Source organism: Mandrillus leucophaeus, unplaced genomic scaffold (genome assembly GCF_000951045.1).
Source record: "Mandrillus leucophaeus isolate KB7577 unplaced genomic scaffold, Mleu.le_1.0 Scaffold94, whole genome shotgun sequence".
NCBI classification, from domain to species: Eukaryota; Metazoa; Chordata; class Mammalia; order Primates; family Cercopithecidae; genus Mandrillus; species Mandrillus leucophaeus.
In genome coordinates, this window is record NW_012110252.1 from 3686461 (window position 1) to 3706789 (window position 20329).

At 39.5% G+C, this 20329-nt stretch overlaps 1 protein-coding gene and 1 long non-coding RNA gene across 4 annotated transcripts in view; one reads left to right on the forward strand and one right to left on the reverse strand.

The window, feature by feature from the left end:
• Positions 1 to 20329, forward strand: part of NCKAP5 (NCK-associated protein 5) — a 904755-nt gene that overhangs the window by 623466 nt on the left and 260960 nt on the right. The gene's annotated exons all lie outside the window — the stretch shown is intronic.
• LOC105532209 lies at positions 3869 to 20027 on the reverse strand. The gene is made up of 2 exons (XR_001004935.1): positions 19933 to 20027; positions 3869 to 5495 (listed from the first exon to the last, which is right to left on the reverse strand). It is a non-coding gene; the product is annotated as an uncharacterized LOC105532209 (long non-coding RNA).

The following is a 20329-nucleotide window of genomic DNA, read 5'->3' on the forward strand; positions in this document are numbered from 1 at the left end:
TTCTGTATAGTTTTATTGGCTTTTCTCTTTCCATGCGTTAACCTCATTCTTAAGATGGCTTGCTTCATGGTAGATAAATGGCTGTAGTCAATCCAAGCTACAAATCTACTTAACATATCACCCAAGAAATTTTTCACAGGAGTTCCTGAAAAATGCAGAACTATCCTTTACAAAAGCTCCCAGGGAGCCTTCACTTTCCAGATACCTTCATGGACCTAAAATCAATTAAATACTCTTCCCTGAACCAATCTCTTGTAGCTGGGAAAAAAAGCCGTGTACCGATTGGTTTATCCCTGGGATATATTTCGCAATCACTTTGACAGAGGGGGTAACATAACCTTAATTAGATAAGACAAATTAGGACTGCTAGCTGTGAAGAGGGAATCAATATTGACCAATCTTATGACTTTTATATATTCACATACAAGAGGTGAAATGGATGTTGTGTAGACAGCCACAGAGTTCTCCACAGTCCAGTGGATTCCAGAGGGCATTAGAGATGGCACATCACATTAGGTAACGTTTACGACTCCTTGTTTATGGGTCTTAGAGGTGATCACCCTTGTCTGGCACCAAATAGGTCTTTAATAAATGTCTAACAAATGTACATGTTTTAATAATTAAGGTAAAATAAATTGATTTAAAAGGTTTTGTTTCTTTAACTTTGATTTTCATAGTTTTAGTGTGGGGTCATTGTTAAATTTTTTACAAAATTTTCTTTTTTTGAGACAGAGTCTCGCTCTGTCACCCAAGCTGGAGTGCAGTGACATGATCTCGACTCACTACAACTTCCACCTCTAGGTTCAAGCAATTCTCGTGCCTCAACCTCCCCAGTAGCTGGGCTTACAGGTACCTGCCACTATGTCTGGCTAATTTTTGTATTTTTAGTAGAGATGGGATTTCACCATGTTGGCCAGGCTGGTCTGAAACTCCTGACCTCAGGTGATCTGCCTGCCTGAATCTCCGAAAATGCTGGGATTTCAGGCATGAGCCAGGAACATTTTTTCCATATAGTGATTGTTATCATGTTGAATTATCCATGACTTCACATAGTTTCTAGTTGCCATCACCAGAGGTATCTAATAATTGGCTGCACACATATCTATTTTCTCTTATTATGTAGATGTTGGTCTTCAGGGCAAGATTTCTGACTTGGCCATATACCAGCAACTTATGCATAAAGTTATAATGACTTTTCTAATGCCATAGTTAAGATTAGAGCAAGTCTCAGTGTGCTGTATTTGAAATACTTGTTTCAAAGATCTCAAAAGCAAGATCCTGTAGAGAAGAAGTTGGGCTGCACTGGGCAAAAAGTCCCCTTTCATGCTAATACGCCAAATGAATAGACAGTCTGCTGATGCTCTCGACAATTTACCCTGCTCTTTGGGGATTGTGTAGTGAACGTCTCCAGTTAAATCAGAGCTATTGTTGTAGCTCTTTTTTTTCTTTCCCTCTGAAAATACAATTCTTTTCTGAAAATACATTTATGATTCAGAACTCCCTGGCTTCTCAGTACAATCATCATAATGAGGTTGGACTCCACATGTATATGTAAATCCTAAATACCATTTTTCTGTCTTTAAATTATGGTGACAAAAAAAGAAACTCATACATTTTGATCAGATCAAAGCTATTTCTTTTGGGTTGAAGAATTTTAATTGGGATCACAGCCAAATTGAAGACTTTTTGCCATTGCCTTTTCTGACATTTCCAAATAATAAATACTACCTATTTTTAAATACAATTAAAGGCAGTTATCATCAATCCCTGAGAAACACAGTGTTTGATAATTGTTATGTGTACTTGGAAAAATTTCCCATGGATTCCTACCTGAAATTTGGATCTCTAGAGTAAACTAACAGATATATTTAATTCCATTTCCCATTCACTGAGCAGTTCCCATATGTTAGATACCATGCTAGGAACTAGGAACAGATCAATGAATGAGACCCAGTTCCTCTATCCTCACTCATGGTCTAATGGGAGAGACAGAGAGATACCATATATTTATAGTGCAAACCATGGTTGTGTATAACAGAAGTGTGGCAAAATAGAGAAGAAGTGAGGGTGTTTTAGCTCATGGTTGAGGGTTAGAAGTAGAGGATAATCCCAGCACTTTGGGAGGCCACGGTGGGCGGATCATGAGGTCAAGAGATCAAGACCATCCTGGCTAACACGTTAAAACCCCGTCTCTACTAAAAATACAAAACAATTAGAACTAGCCGGGCGACGTGGCGGGCGCCTGTAGTCCCAGCTACTCGGGAGGCTGAGGCAGGAGATGGCGTGAACCAGGGAGACGGAGCTTGCAGTGAGCCGAGATCGCACCACTGCACTCCAGCCTGGGCGACAGAGCGAGACTCCGTCTCACAAAAAAAAAGAAAAAAAAAAAAAAGTAGAGGATAATCAGGAAAGATTGGCCTAAAGTAGTGATATTGAACTATACCTGTTTACCTTTAACCTTCTTTCCTCTCCTTTCAGTATCTCATCAGGGTTGTCCCCAGATGGGAACTAAGAATGAATTTTGGTAACTTCCTGGGGATGGTTGAATGACCTTCTTTTTTTCTGTGTGTTCTTTAAGCAGTGGGTTCTAGGATGTATATTCAGGGGTATCATAGTATGTTTCTTCTCTTTTGTGTAAAAAGTAAACCCCTTCTAGGCATAGGCTCAGACCCAAGAAAAACAGCTAGTGCGACTGTTCACATGATGTCTGCCTTCTACTGAGCAGTCGTCAGCTTTCCCATTGCAGTGTTGCCTTAACCCTTCTGGAGAGTGCCAGTAGCAGTTTATAACCATTGGTGTTATCAATTCTTAAAGACTTTGTTTGGACTTTGGTCTTTAAAAGTGGCCAGCTCTACTCTTCTTAGACTGATTATCCAATTTTTAAAATTGTTTTTCACTCTGTACTTTTTCCCTGTCTCTAACTTGATGCTTGCCTCTTGTTTTTTTAACAATTAGAGGAACTTTTGCTCAGTGAGACCGACACACACACACACACACACACACACACACACACACAAAGAAAGAAAGAAAAAGAGGAGAAGGTGATACTTTTCCAGATCAGAAACTTTTATAATACTTACCAAAAATCTATCAGTTTAAAAACCATAAAACAAACAAACAAAACAAAACAAAACAAAAATAGGCAGTAAGTCTAAAGAGAATAAAGCTGTGTCATATAAAACATTCCTCCTTTTGACTTTCAGCATATACTGATTTTTAGCATGGTTACATTTAACAAGTTGCATACAATTGTAATAGGTGATTACCAGTGAGGAGCCCACCAAAACTGTCTAGAGTGGGAACTGAGAACCCACAGGGAAACCAAGAGGTAACTGTAAGAATCTCGTAGGTCAGTAACTCCGTAAGGTTTTTCCTGTACGGTGAATATGCACTCTTTTTCAAATATCTCTAGATGATGTTATAATTAGTGACATTTAACTTCACTTAAAAGCATTATCAAGTGTAACGTGTCTTTCTATCATATTTTTTCTCAACTTACAGTTTTGTATTTTTCTTCCATGGAATTTCACAACTCTTTGCATGTGTGTGATTAACAGGGTGCTCACAATTGGAAAGGGTTAAAATCACTTATAATTACCTAGGGAGCTACAGAATAATTTTTGAGGTAGGAAGAGGCTGAAAAATAAATGCAAGGAAGTCAAATATACAGTTGTAGGTTTTCTTACCTAATTTTATTGGATAGAGCAGCTTTTTTCCAAAGATCTTCTAACATTATAATCAGAACTTTCACACCATAGAATTGTGAACTTTTATAGCTGGAAGAGGGCACCGAGATCATTTCACAAATAAGGAAGTTAGCGTGACCTGCCCAATGCTATACAGTGATAAAATAAAAACTTCACCCAAATTAAATTTAAAGGTGTTTAATTGAACAACGAACGATTCAATAATTGGGCAGACCCTAGCATCACAGCAGATTCACAGAGACTCCAGCACAACCACGTGGTAGAAGGGAAAAAAAGGGGAAATGACGTACAGAAATTGGAAGTGAGGAACAGATGGCTGGATTGGTTAGAGCTTGGCCTATTAGTCTATTAGCCTATTATTAGGCCTATTAGTCTGCCTGTTAAGCTAGGTTACAGTTCATCCACAATCACTCTAATACAGAAGTATGGGGTCCTTCTCAGGCCATATTTAGTTTGCTTTACCAACAGCCAATCAGTGGTGAAACCAGGACTAGAACTGAAGTTTCCTGACTGCACTGTCACAGGCTAACACGCTGCTTTTCTGTTGTGAAACATTTCTAAAAGGCGGGGTAGCCAGAGGATGGAAACCAGTACATTTAGGTTGATTTGGAGCGGTGGAATAGTATTGAAGAGCACAGATTCTGTAGCCAGAATACGTGAGTTTAAATTTTGACTTTCTGCTTACCAGCAAGTTATTTCACCTATGTGTGCCTCAGAGAACAGAGGGAAATAAAATAAGAGTACCTATTTTATGGGGTGATTGGTAAGAAAAAATGAGTCTGTACTACTGGGAACCTACATTTAGTATATGCTGTGTACCTGTCATGTTTCTGTCCCCAGCATCATTGTTATTACCTGTTACTTCCAAATTTCCAAGCTGTTGGTATAGTCAGGATTCTTCAGAGAAACAGAAACTGTAGGATATACAGAGAGGCAGGAGAGAAGGTTTAATACGGGAATTAGCTCACATGATTATGGAGGCTGAGAAGTCTCATGATCTGCCATCTGCAGCTGGAAAACCAGGAAAGCCAGGGGTGTAATTCAGATGAAGTCCAAAGTCCTGAGAGCTGGGAGGTCACTGGTAGAAGCTCCAGAGTCTGAAGGCTTGAGAGCCAGGAGCTCCTATGCCTTTCTGCAGAAGATGGATGTCTCAGCTCAAAAAGAGGGAGAATTTGCCCTTCTTCCACCTCTTTACCTTTTCTGCACCATCAAGTGATTGAATGATGCCTACCCACACTGGGGAGGGCAGATCTTCTTTACTCTGTCTACAGATTTTGATACTAATCTCTTCTGGAAACATCTTCATAGATACCCTCCCAAATAATGTTTTGCCAGCTTTCTGGGTATCCTTCAGCCCACTCAAGTTGACACATAAAATTAATGATCACACCATCACTGTAGCCTCTTGGGGGCGCTTTAGTCCTTCCCCGTAAATTTGGAGGAATCTACCAACCAGGTGACTGGAGATAACCAGGTACTGCGACAGGGTCATCCTGGTCAATAGAGTGACTCTATTCAAATTTCAACCAGGGAAGCAGAACCAGTACAAGATTTGTTACAGGGAGCTGGCTTATACCATTGTGGAGGCTGGTGAAGTAGCCTCTGCAAGGCTGTTATCACTGGATCTCATGCTGGGGCTTGAAGTCCACAAGGCATGCTCTCAGACAGGTCAGCTCACAAGTTTAAAAACCAGCAGTTTAGCAACAACATGTGTGAGCTACACAACAGCTGCTGTTTGACACCCACCACTCATATCTTCCAAGAATTTTTCTTGTGGCTCACCCTAATCTGAAATATACAACAAAGGGAATTCAGAGAAAATGTAGTTTACCATAGCCAAGTTGACATGTCACAAAGCCAGCACAGTGACCAATAATAGGAAAAGGACATGGGGCAGAAGAGAAGACAAAACTGAGAGAAGTAAAGAAATGAGGCAAATCATTCTGAGTTTGATTTACTCCTGTACGGTAGAGAGCACATCTATTAATGATCATGAGGCAAAGTTCCACTGAGCTTTACTATACTTGCTCCTAGACCCTAAAGAGCTGTTCTCACATAGATGAAGAAGGCAGCTGTGGCTTTATTCCTCTGCACATAGCTTCCCTTTGATGCAACTTTTAAAACAGTTCTGAGAATCATAATATTTTATACTTCATTTTCTTAAATTGTACTCCCAAAATACTTTTCAGATTCTGAAATATGAACAATATTAACAGTATATTTTTAGGTTTTTTTAACCTTTTGTTTGCTAACTCAGGTAAAACAAATCAAGCAAAGCCAATCACGTCTGCATAAAGAGCCAGAAATTCTCTAGTTTAATTGTGAATTTTGAGAATATTCTGTATCAAACACTCATAGGTTAGAGCAGGAGAAGTGCTTTGTGTGTGTGTGCGTGTGTGGTTTTTTGTTGTTGTTGTTTTGTTTTGTTTTTCATTGCCTCTGTCTTATTTTGGGCTTACGTAATAAAATACCATAGACAAGGTGGTGTAAACAATAATAAACATTCTTTTCTCATAGTTGTGGAGGCTGCAAAATCCAAAGTCAATGTGCTGGCAGATTCCATGTTGGGGGAGAGCTTGCCTCTGGTCTGCAGAGTTCTGCCGTCTTGCTTGTTGTGTCCTCACGTGGTAGAAAGGGAGAGTGCTCTGCATGGGGGCTCCATGTTTGCTCCAGATACCATCAAATTGGGTTTACAGGTGCACACCATTATGCCCAACTAATTTTGTTTTGTTTTGGTTTGGTAGAGAAGGGGTCTAACGATATTTCCCAGGCTAATCTTGAACTTCTGGCCTCTAGCTATTCTCCTGCCTTGGTCTCCCAAAGTGCTGGGATTATAGACATGAGCTACCACACATAAGTCTTGAAGTTAGACTACGTATAACTTCATCTTAGACATTGAAATTCATAACCAAACTTGATAGTTTGCTTCTGTCTTCTCCCTTGGCTCCCACCACAGTGTTATTTGGCCATTTACTAAATCCCATTTAATTTACTTTAATAGTTATGTTCAAATTCCTGTATAAGCCTTACAGAGGAAAGGAAATTCCTCTGGTAGCTCATTTGTCTTCCTGGACTTTAAAAGAAGGTGAAACTTTAATGAGGTTTAGATGTTAACATGACTGCCTTGTTCTTCTCCTTGCCCACTTGAGTTTTTCAGCAAGTAATAAATAATTCCAAAACACCTTACCAGATAGGTATATGTGTCATAGCTATTATTTATCTTTCCGCTTATCTCAAAGAAGAGATAGAGTTTTTCACAGTTTAGCAAAGACACAAACCATGTCTTGGTTAGGGAAACCTCATCAATTAATGAGTAATATTAATTAGTGTAGGTGCAAAGAAACATTTGGTCATTCAGCAAGCATTTTATCTTAATTTGTCATATGTAAAGTTTACCAAGTGCCAGATGTTGTTCTAAGAGCTTCAGTAATAATTCATTTCATTCTCCCTATAACCTTATAATTGTATTATTATAACCGTCTTACAGATGGAGATACTGAGGCACAGAGGAGTTAACTACCTTATTCAAGGTCAGTCAGCTAACAAGTGGTAAAGCTGAAATTGATTCCCAAGCAGTCTGACCTCTTAAAAACTACCCTGTGCTATTTCCTACTGTATTCAAAAACCAAGCACAGGCCGGGTGCGGTGGCTCACGCCCGTAATCCCAGCACTTGGGGAGGCTGAGGCAGGCGGATCACGAGTTCAGGAGATCGAGACCATCCTGACCAACATGGTGAAACCCCATCTCTACTGAAAATACAAAAAAATTAGCCGGGCGTGGTGGCAGGCACCTGTTGTCCCAGCTTCTAGGGAGGCTGAGGCAGGAGAGTGCGCGGAGATTGCACCACTGCATTCCAGCCTGGGCAACAGAACGAGACTCTGTCTCAAAAAAAAAAAAAAAAAAAAAACCACAGAAAACCATGCACATAGCGCTATAGAAAGGATGCAGAGAAGCGTCAGGGAAGGATAAGAAATTTAGCTTTTACTGAAGAAGCAGATATGTTTTATGCATGTGAAAGTGGAAAACAATTATGAGTCAACATGCGAGAAAGTTCATGAAAATATGCCTGTGCCTCTTTTCCATGAGAAATAGTAAAAAGTATAGAAGGAGAACTTATCTTGGTGAACTCCTTTGCCTAACTTCTTAGTATTAAAGCCCATTACCTCTATTCACTGATGATATGATCTTATGCCTAGAAAACTTTAAAGATGTCTCCAGAAACTCTTAGATTTAATAAATAAATTTAGTAAAGTTTTAGGATACAAAATCAAAATACAAAAATCAGTGGCATTTTTATACACCAATAACAAGCTGAGAACCAAATCCACAAGTCAATCTTATTTAAGTTAACTGCAAAAACAAACAAACAAAAGAACCCTGGGAATATGTTTAACCAAAGAGATGAAAGACTTCTATGAGGAAAATTACAAAACAGTGATAAAGGAAATTGTAGATGACACAAACAAGTGGAAAAATATTCCATGCACATGGATGAGAAGACTTAATATTGTTAAAATGACTATACTGCCTAAAGCAATCTGTATATTCAGTGTAATCCCTATCAAAATACCAATGTCATTTTTCACAGAATTGGGGAAAAAAAAATCCTAAAAGTAATATGGAACCAAAAGAGCCTGAATAGCCAAAGCAACTCCAGGCAAAAAGAACAAATTTAGACATCACATTACCTGACCTCAAATTATACTTTGAGGCAATAGTAACCAAAACAGCATGGTACTTCTATAAAAATAGACACATAGGTCAAAGAAACAGAATAGAGAACCCAGAAATGAAGCCACACACCTACAGCCAACTGATATTTGACAAAGTTGACAGAAATATACACTAAGAATACCCTTTTCAATAAATGGTGCTGGGAAAATTGAATTGCTCCATATACAGAAGAATGAACTTGGACTCCTGTCTCTCACCACATACAAAAATTAATAATGATGAATCAAAGCCTTAAATGTAATATCTGAAACTATTAAAACAACTAGAATAAAACCTATGGAAACCTCTTTTGGACATCGGTCTAGTCAAATAATTCTCTATTAAAACCTCAAAATCACAAGCAACAGAAACAAAAATTGACAAATGAAACTTAATAAAACTAAACAGCTTCTCCACAGCAAAGGAAATAAACGAGTGAAGAGACAACCTGCAGAATGGGATAAAATATTAGCAAACTGTGACTACGACATGGAACGAATATCCAGCATTTACAAGGAACTCAGCAACGACAACAAAAATCCACAAATAACCCCATTAAAAAGTGGGCAAAGTACGTGAATAGATATTTTTCAAAAGAAGACATACAGATGACCAAAAGTAATGAAAAAAATGCTAAACATTACTAATCATTGGAGAAATGCAAATTAAAACCACAATGAAATATTATGTTACATTCATCAGATGACTATTATTAAAAAGACAAAAACCAAAGACAAAAACAAATGTTGGTGAGATGCAGAGAAAAGAGAGCACTTTCACACTATTTGTGGGAATGTAGGTCAGTATAGCCTGTGTGGAAAATGGTATGGACATTTCTCAAACAACTGAAAGTAGAATACCATTTGACCCAGCAATTCCACTACTCAGTATCTACCTCAAAGAAAATAAATCATCATATAAAAAGATACCTGCACTTATGTGTTTATATCAGCACTATTCACAACCCTAAGTGTCCATCAGTGGATGAATGGATAAAATGTGGTATATACACACAATGGAATACTAGCTGGCTATTAAAAGGAATGAAATCATATCTTTTGCAGCAACGTGGATGGAACTGAAGGCCATTATCTTAAGTGAAATAACTCAGAAACAAACAGAATGTGAAATATCACAGTTTCTCACTTATAAGTGGGAACTAAATAATGTGTACACATGGACATAGAGTGTATGTAACCACTGAAGACCCAAAGTGGTGGGAGAGTGGAAGAGGGAAGAGGATGAGAAATTACTTAATGGATACAATGTGCACTCTTCAGGTGATGGCTACACTAAAATTTCAGACTTCTACTACACAATATATCTATGTAACACAACTGCACTTGTATCCCCTAAATCCATAAAATTGTTTAGAAAATATTAGTAAAAAATGTAACACCTAGTGGTCAGGAAATCTTGATTTTAGAACTTTGTATCCCCTACCTTGATTTGTCACTCTTGGCAAAGTTACTTTCTTGACTATTAAAGATGAACTTTAGGATTAACTGTCCCCCAAAACAGGGGTCCCCAACCCCCTTGCCACAGACCTGTTACCTGTCTGTGGCCTGTTAGGAACCAGGCCACACAGCAGGAGGTGAGCAGTGGGCTGGTGGGTGAGAGAGCATTATTGCCTGAGCTCTGCCTCCTGTCAGATCAGTGGCAGCATTAGCTTGATTGATTGATTGATTGATTGATTGACTGATTTTTGCAACAGAGTCTGGCTGTGTCCCCCAGGCTGGAGTGCAGTGGTGCAATCTTGGCTCACTGCAAGCTCCACCTCCCGGGTTCATGCCATTCTCCTGCCTCAGCCTCCCGACTAGCTGGGACTATAGGTGCCTACAACCACACATGGCTAATTTTTTGTATTTTTAGTAGAGATGGGGTTTCACCGTGTTAGCCAGGATGGTCTCGATCTCCTGACCTCGTGATCTGCCCACCTTGGCCTCCCAAAGTGCTGGGATTACAGGTGTGAGCCACTGCGCCTGGCCAGCATTAGATTCTTATAGGAGTGCAAACCCTATTGTGAACTTCACAAGTGAGGGATCTAGGTTGTGCACTCCTTATGAGAATCTAATGCCTGATGATCCGAGGTGGAACGGTTTCATCCCGAAACCATTCCCCACCCCCCATCCAAGTCCATGGAAAAATTATCTTCACGAAACTGGTCCTTGGTGCCAAAAAGGTTGAGGACCACTGCCCCCAAAAGAAGCAAATCACCACTCTTTCTAAGACACAGCCAGCATCTCTAGGGGTGTGAGATGCAAAACATATAATTCTAAATCACAAGGTGCCATTTTGCTCTAACTTATTTTCACTAAATCTCTATTTTTTCACCCTTAGCTTAAAAAAAAAAAAAAAATCCGTCCCAATCTACTTAACATTCTTAAATCTGTAATGAAAATATTCCTTAGTATTTTTTTCATGTTAATTCTTCAGTTCAAGTAAGACCTCCCCAGGTCTCATGTAATTGAAAGTGATTTGACGTATGGGTTTTATAGCCTCTCAAGTCACTCTGGTTAACACTCAAATAATCACTAAGCTAGTCAAATGAAATTCCTGATGTATATGTAAGACTTTGAGATTGGCTATTTAAACCTTTCATAATCTAATCCATGCCCACGGATTAACCTGGACTAGCTGTTAAGGGTTGTCTTTCACCAATTATGCCTGTGTGTATTTTATTGGCCTATGTTGATAAGAGAAAATGTCATGTAATTTTAAAAGAATTAAGAACAATATTTTAGGATTTGACATGCTGCATTTAAAGTGGGACTCATTGAATAAACGTGATTAACTCACACAACACAAAAGGAGTAACCTATCTGTAATATTTTACATTTTCTTAATCTTTGGGTTTAGACCATTTTAAAAATTCAATCTTTTAAAGTCATTCTCACTTCTGGCTGGCTCATTGCAACAAAACTTCCATCTACCACATCGTCTTTTTGAGATCCTGAAACTATTTCATGGGCCTAGAGTACAGCACAAGAAAAATGAATCCGTTTTTTGATGGGCACTGCGGTTATGGGAAAAAAATCATCTTTTTCCTGGGTGGAATAATGGCTTTTTTCACTCACAGGATGTCTCTTGTGTAGCATAGCATTTTCAGGACTGTAAAAGTCCCCGCCCAGGAGTAGCAGCTGACGTTTGTGGGGGTCGCCTGCCCAAGTGGGCTTCTCTGGGCACTGTGACCACTTGGCTCTGCAGACCCTGCTGGACAGCAAGCATATTGCACCCACTGGTTATGGGCCAGCCATTTGGTTTATTTCTGGTGGTTCCTGAATCACTTCTCATTCGGGCTAACTGGGCTAACATCCAGCTTTTAATGTGTCAGACCCCGTCCAGATATGGTAAGGGGAGGGCAGACTGATATATTTTTATGTTCATAAAAGGTGCTTTTTCAACACTGGAAATTTCCCTTTTAATTTTTCACTTCTTGACAATCCTTTCTCATTTTTATTACAATTTTTAATAATAATTAGCTTTTTCTACCAAATAAGAGTTATAAAAACAAGTATTAGATATTTCTAGCAGTACCTTTAAAGATCTGAGCTAAAAATGAAACAAAACTGTCCTTTTATTTTCATTTGATCCTTGGTGTCCAATTTGTGCTGAGCATTCTTTTGAGTGTAGTTCGTTCTATTCTCTGTAAAGAGCCTATTAGGTGATGATCAGTTTTGTCCCAATTAGAAGAAAAGAAAACATTTCTAGTTTGTTCTTCTGCAGAATTAGTACCATTAAGAAATGTTGTTCACTTTAGTGAGAAATTGGTTATAAATAAGAGAATGAAAAGTTCGTATGTCGTTAAGCCGGTGATTTGCCCTATCCGTGACCCCTTGCAAGCAGGCTGTTCTGCAATCTAGTACCTCTCTGAGTGAGCTGTAACACAATTGATCCCAGGTTTAGAAGACACAGCATACTTTTTCCTTCATCGATTTATTCCTGGTCTATTCTCTGCATTTTCCCATTTAGCTGATCAATTAATCTCTGATATAACTCATGGGCAGCAGTTGAAAATAATGTAGCCGGTGATATTTTCTCAGCAACAGCAGTGATGGAGTTCCATGTGTCTGTATAAGCAAATTGGCATTCATTCTCAAGTGTATCCAGGAAGCCTTCTCAGGAGTATTAAGTGTGAGGAGTACATTACTTTACTGAAAGCCCATGAAGGCAAGGACTGTAGCTGGATTAGTTTACCTCTGTAGCACCATCCTTCCACACAGTGCCTGGCATGAAGGAGATGCTAAAAGAAAAAAATGCAGACTGGAAGAAGAAGATGCAGTTATGTTGATTTTAGTAGCAAAGTAGCTTTAAATTGAACACTGTGCATCCCTCCAGCCCCCACTCCTGAAATTCTGAAATTTTATTGATTCCATTAAAAGACCAGGCTGTGCAACATAAAGATCCATGACCAGAAGCTAAAAGAACTGGGATGAGCGGGAGTAGAAAAGAAAGGAGAGCTTTGGTGTCAGACATATGTGTTTAAATCCTAGATCTCTGTCTTGCTGGCTGTATGATTTTTGAGGCTCCTCAACTTCTCTATATGTCTGGGAAAATCAGGGTAATAATATGCACTTCATGGGGGCCCTTGTGAGGATTAAATTCTATAATGTATTGCAATATGAAGGCACGAAGGCTTGAAACAGCGTGCCCTATTGGGAAAACTACAAGTAGTTTAATTTAGCTGGAGCACAGGTTGCCATGGGAGAGATGTGGGATTTGAGTCCAGAGAGAGAAGGAACAGCCAGGTCATCAAAAGTCTTGGGTGCCAAGCTAATGGGTTTGAACTTCATCCTAAAACCTTTGGGGTCTCATTAAAGTATTTTAAGCAGGGGAGAGGAATTGCATGATCACATTTGCATTTTATGACATTGACTCTGGCAGAACAACACTCTATTGGAAAAGGCTAACTCTTAACTTCTCTAGCTTCTTCTCCAAGCGACTCTTCTCTCCTACTCACTGGTCTCATAGAACTTTGTACATAGAATGGGTCAAAGTTTCTTGGTCTCCGGGCTTTTGCATGTATGATTCCCTCCTAGAATACTCTTTTCCTCCTTAGTGCATTAGTAAGAACTTTCTTAGTTAAAAATGGCAGAAAACTTAACTCACAGTGGTTCTGGCAGTGTATTTGTTCAGAAGTAGCTCCCTGCATAACTGTGTTCATGAACCCACATGGTGTCATCAGAATCAGGTGTCTTTCTCTGTCCATCTCTCTGCTCTGTTCTCAGGCATACTCTCAGTACAGGGTGGCAAAATAGTGGCCGACATTTCTAGACGTACATCTTGGGCTCTCAGTCATGTCCAGGGAAACTAAGCACCTACCAGCAGAAGTCCTGATATTGGCTCTAATAGAGTCACGGGCTCATCTCTGAAACAGTCACTGAGGCCATGGGGTTGGAATACACCGAGTGGCCAAACCTGTATTACTTTCCCACCTGGAAAGCAGGAGGAGTAGAAGTGCCATATTGGAGTCAGCTCCAACCAAATCACAGGAACAGTGATTGTGGGGTAGGTAAAGAGGTTCCTAGTAAGTCAAGGTACTCTTTCCCAAAGATGGGTAATTGGTGTTGGCTCGGGAAACATCAGTTGATGCTATACCTGGCTGACACACCTACACTCTGCCTTCAAAGGCAGGATGATTGCCACTCCCTCCAGGAGGCCTTCTCTGAGCTATCCATGACTAGGTTAAATATCCCTCCTGTGCATGCCCAATAGCATCATATACTCACTGTCCTTGTGGCATTGCGATGGCTCTTTACTTATCCACCTGCATATTTCTAGCACCTAGTAGACAACTCAATAAGTATTTGTTATGGGGATGCTATGTTAAGCTATCCTGGAATCTGAGAAGCCAGTTTACAATAAAGAAAGAAGTTATAATTAGTTGCAGTGGGACACATGTTTGAGGAATGTTAAAAAGGGAGAATCTATAGGATTGAGCGTCTGCTTCAGGTGGGAGTGTTGGGTGAGAAGGAGGCTCCATGCCTTGGAGAAGGAGGATTATGCCCTAGTTTCTGGCTCCTCCACAACAGAGGAGATTGGAGAGAGAGAGAAAGGGTTCAGTTTGGTACATGTGGTTCCTGTGGGGTTTACTTTGAGAATTCATCAACCTAGGAATGGCAGATAAAGCTTTGTGAGAGGATGAGAAAACCCAAGGAAGGGTTTAAGGATGAGAAGATCTTCTCTGGGAATGTATACAGTTCAGTCAATGTCTTTCCTGCTAATGATAGACTTTGATTCTTGGATTTCACACTAGTGGGCTGGGAGTTGATGATATTTAACTGTAGTGCCATACATTAAGGCTTAAATGCCACAAGGAAAATCAGGATCTCAATCAAGTAGAATTGTCAGTTTAATACAGTATTAAATAAGGAGAATAGAGAGGTGCATTCTGAGCTAATGAGCAGAAGGACCCAGCCCTCAAAGGACAGCCTAGTTCTTCCATATATATATATAATGTTTATATATGTTTATATATATGTTAACATATATATGTTAACTTATATATATAAGTTCTTCTATATATATATAATCTGTGAGCTCTCAATGGAACATGACATACAGACCCTAGAACCAGGCCTCATGCTGTGGAAAGTCAACACACAGCACCCCCAGGCAAGTGTTGAATTTTCTTACAGGAACTTTCTTAATTCTTGGCCATCTCCTTTCCCTTTGTCTCCCACTTTTGTTTTGGTAAAATCCATCAACAAAAGGGGGTCCTTTTTTCTGTGCCTAACTTTTTACATGATGATGTAACCCACTGATAGTACTCAACACATGGTGTAGGATGGAGGATAATTGCGAACGTTTCTAGCATGTGAAAGCAAAATGAGCAATCAGCTCCTCCTCTGCAGTATGTGTTGTTATTCCTACCCAGGACCTCAGAGAGGACCGGTAACCTGCCCCTGGTCACATAAGTATCCAGTGGAAATGGTGAAACTGAGTTGTCACCTGTCTGACTTCAGAGGTGGCATAGATACATCACACAAAACTTTCTGCCATGAAATAGCATAGGAACTTAATTTAAAAGGAAAAAGAAAAATGGAAAGCCCAGATTGCAAGGGGGAGAGGGGAATACGGTGGGTCCTGGTGGTCCACTCAGGTGGGCAATGTAGGTATGTAGGCAGTAGCCAAGGAACCATGAACTTGCTACTTGGATTTTGAAATTGGCTCCAACAATGCACATTCCAACAAGCAACAGCATCCAGGCCACAGAGGGCCCTTTTCTGCCCTTTGATGACTAAGGTGGACACAGGCAAGACTTTGCAGATACTTACTGCTCATTCTGGAGCTATGTGAAAAATAGACTCAGCATCTTCCAGTGACTTTGAGTCAAATTTCTATATTTCATATAAGCCCTAAATTTCCCTAGAGTTGATGCATACTCCTGTAGAAGTATAGATTTCATCTTCTAGAGATCATGTTTTCTTTATTCCTTCTCATTTTTTTTCTTTTTTTCCTTATCTTTTTCTTTCCTTCTCTTTCTTCTGCCCTTTTTCTCTTCCTTTCTTCTTGTCTGTCGTTGCTGATCTGATTTCTTTAAGGTGAGCTCCACCTGTTTGCAGAAGCTATACCATCATCCCCCTATTGATTTTGCATCAAATGTTGTGTATTTAATCCTGTGATTGGTGTTAACATTAATTTCCTTTAGCCAGTTTGCGTGTTCAGAGAATGACTCTCTGTCAGCAGCGGTTCCCACCCACCCTTCTCTCCAGGTGCAGACTCCAGCAAGCTACACGTGCTGCTGTGTAGAATACACATTCAAAGCAAGGTGGACAAACCCAGTCTCTGCCAGGGCCTCTGCACCTCCACCTTCTTTGATTATATGCTGTGTTGTAATCTTGGTATTCTTTGTGGCAGGGTAATTGATGAATTTTTAGCTGAAGTAAACACCATCCTGGAAGTGCTCTACCTGAAATCAGTGCATTTTTCTTTCCCTTCTCCATCCCCCACACCAAGAAGGCTGTATCACCACTCCACCCGTACATGTGAATTGGCTTCCTCTCTTGTCACCGCAAATCCACTTTGCTATATGAATTGCCATATTAGTTAGGTTGATGGAAAAGAAGTTGGTCAATTGCTGTTTCCCTCTTTCACTATGGTTTGTAGGCCCATGAAATGAAACAATAAGTTCATCATTTGTTCAAGAAGTTAACCCAGATCATTTGTGACTTACCATGGTGCCAACTCCAGATGAATTGGGAATATTCTTGTTTTGTTTGATACCAGATATTTGTAAACATGAAGCTTTCATCCCGATATTTGGCAACGTGCAGACCTTTCACTGTCAAAAGCCTTTAGGCATCAGATTGTGATTTACTATGTTATTCAGGAAGCAATTTCTTTTCACGGCTATTTCTAAACTTGGAATTTCTTTTCATGGCTGTTTCTAAACTTGGGATCTTCAGAAAGCATTGTTATCTACATTATACTGTCCTTTGAATCACTTGTGTTTTACTGTCTTTTTTGTTCTTGTTTTACAAATCTAGAGAAATGCAAAGCTTTGGAGAAGGACCAAGTTAACATTGTTATTTTATAATGCATTGTCATCATCATTATGGATGTTATAATGTCATCATCATTATAATGATTAGTGTTATATTTTAATTGGAGGAGAAATGATCCAATAAATGTGTTCTGTTAATATTTAACTACTGGCTATCAAAAAAAAAAAAACAGTATTACAAAATATATGCTGAATGTACCATGACAAACCCTAAGATCTATTTCTTTTAATTTCTTCTCTAGCAAGAAAGAAACCAAGGAAATCCTCAAGGAACAGGTCATTCTGAAATACCTAAGGGTAGATCTTTTATGGGAGTGCTTAAATATCTGATATCTTCTGTAGAGGGAAATAAAATGAAATTGCTTTGAGTACTACCTTTCAGAAATAAACCAGCCTTTCCTTGTGGCTGACACATCAGGAAGAAAATGGCACCAGATCTTCTGAGCTCACTGCAATGTTGATGCATAGTATATTAAAGGAATCTGATTTATAGTGATGAGTTATTAAGGAGAAATTGAAAGTTTCCCAACCCATGGGTTTTTACATGCAAAATTTAAGGAGCCCATTATAGTCCATTAGTTTAAAAGGTAAACTTATTAAATCCTTCATGATAAAATAGCTATCTCTGATTTTATGGTAAAATTAAAAAGGCATGGACAGCATTTTAAGACTTGGTATAATATACTTCTTGGCTCCCTTGCAGCCAGTGATAGCTAGTGTTTAATGTGATGATTTAAGGGTGATTTAAATTGGTCATCCTGCAGAGGAGGAGGAGGATCCCCAGAGAAACTAAATTTATGAAATGGTATAAGTAGGATTTAGAGTTAAGTGACAGAGTGATTGGAGAGAAGTCTTATGGTTTGGAGCCCAAAGACACATTAAAAGGAATCAGAGTCACAGGCCCGTGTTTCTGATGGCCTCAATAAAGAGCTCATGGGAGCTGGACGTTTAAGCCCCACAGGTGGGCCAAGGTGCACCTGTAGGGCTGTTTGCCCATCTCTGCAGCCAATAAAGTCAAAGAATGTGAAATAATATTTTCCCTGTATTTGCCTAGTTTATGTTTGTTCTTCAAGTTAGCAACTGTAAATACTAATCATAATCAAGTTTTATAAATTTCAAAGCAGAAAAATATGTCTTTACTAAAACGTTCTCAAGTTTTTATAACAAATGAGCAAACTGACCCAATAGGTTAAAGGACAAAATGAAAATTACCAATCCTGGCAGTTAAATAAGGGCTATGGACTATCATTTTAATGCCCTCTTCTGTATAACATCAGAACATGGTGTAAATTATAATGAGCAGCCAAGTGTATGGATCTTATAAATGAGTTATCAAAAGTATATATTAAAGTTTTTAAAAGTCATTTTCTAAAATCTTAATGAAGCACTGAAAAGTATTGTAAGCCATTTTCCTGCCAAACTCAAGAGTGGCTTGCTAGTCTCATCAAAGCCCTGGCAGATCAAGAGTAGATTACATATTGTCCGTTACCTTGGACAAGTCACTACACATCTTTCTGCTTAGCTGTCTTATCTGTAAACAAGGGATGTTAAGAGTTCCTTTGCCATATGATTATTGTGAGAATTAAATAAAGCACACAAAGAGTCTACAACAGTGTCTGGTACACAGGTACATAGAAACCATTCCTAAACGTTAGTTGTCATAATTGTTGGGTCTACTCCACCCATGCACTTCCATAAATTTTGCATTAGAGAATCAAGACTTCAAGTAGAATATTTCAATTTGATTTACCCAGGAAGGCGGCCACATGCTAACCTACATCATGGCTACAAACTGGGTTGTTCTAACCCCTCCAAAAGAGTAAAGAGATGAAATAAGATACAGATCATACCCTTGAGAAAATAGTCATTTGAGTCCATAGTAAAACCATAGTGGTGATTCCAAATGTGGTCTAGAAATTGAATTTCAAAATTAAGCAGGTAGTGCCACATATAAACTGTCCTTTTGGTCCTAAGTCAACTACCTTTCTTTCACATTTTAATATAAACTTTAATTTTACAAGCAATAAATGTCCATTAATAGAAAGATGGAAAACCACAGAATTCAAATAACCTTTTATACTGTTAATTCAGAAATAATCATACTTTTTGGTGTCTAGACTTTCAGTCATTCTTCTCTATGCCTCTTCCTATTTTAATGGGATCCTACAGTACAAGTCTTTTTTGTAATGTGATTTTTAATAATGTTGCAGTGGAACCTTTCCACTTTATGATGTGTGTTTTTATGCTGTCAGTTTAATGGTTACATAGTGATCCGTTTGTGACAGTGGCCTAGGATCAACCAGCCCCATGCAAAGTAAGGTACTCTTAAGTCCCAGTTACTCATCCGGCTAACACCTTCTGTCACGTTCGATCATAAATTCTATGGTCAGCCTATGCCTGGGGAAGTTCTTAACCCAAGGCACAATATAGTGGGTCCCCTGCCTATCCCCATTTGCCTTCGCAGTAGTATTTCTCATCTTTGCTTGCTGATAAAAAAAAGAGGGCAGGCTCTGCAAACATGAATATTTCTGTCTTTACTTTGGCAGTTGATTTCTCTGAGCATTGCCTCTGCTCACTGAGGTCTAAGGGTTCCCTGGGGGTAACAGTGAGAATGAATGTAGTGAGGCTGTGAAATACACAGGAAGTATACACATTTATTCTTTGAGTCATAGCCCCGCCTCACATTGTTTGGATGTGTGATAATTCTCTTAACCAGCCCTCTAGTGTTGGGTATTTTATCTGTTTCCAAATTTACTGTATTATAAATATTATCCCCAGGTCTCCCTAAGCCATCTGCCTCTGGGGTCAGATTAGATCACATTAAGTAACTGAATGTGGCTGATTCTTTTCCATCTTCCCCCACTCTCAACAGACACAGGGGCTCTGCTGACTCTTCCCCACAAGAAACTTCCCCCCAGTTATTTCAGAAGTTCCCAGGACATTCGTACAGTCAGTCATAAAAACATCTTCTTCCATTTGTGACTGACACGCCCTCACACACAAACCTGGATTGAAAGCAGCTCAGTGAAGGCCCCTCTTTGTGACCACTACTCGGGGCACCCCCACAGGGATTCTGATGCCCCACCCATTCGGCTGTATTCTGTGTTCCCAATATCCCAGAACTGCTTGTCCTGAGAGTTGTGCAATGCCTTGTTCCCAGGATGTAGCCCCCGTTGCTTTGCCATCACCCTGATTCCTGTCCAAGAAAATGATGGGAATACGCCTTTCCCTCCTGCGCCCCAAAGTAGGATTCTGGTGACTAGAACAGCAGTTCCCAGATCATGTTTGGAAATAGCCTCATCCCCTTTAGCCTCCTGCTCCTGTCTCCATAGGAATCACACTAGGTCAGGCTGTGCAGCACACAGGACGGCCTCTCATCTTCTCGTCTGATAAGCTCTGCAC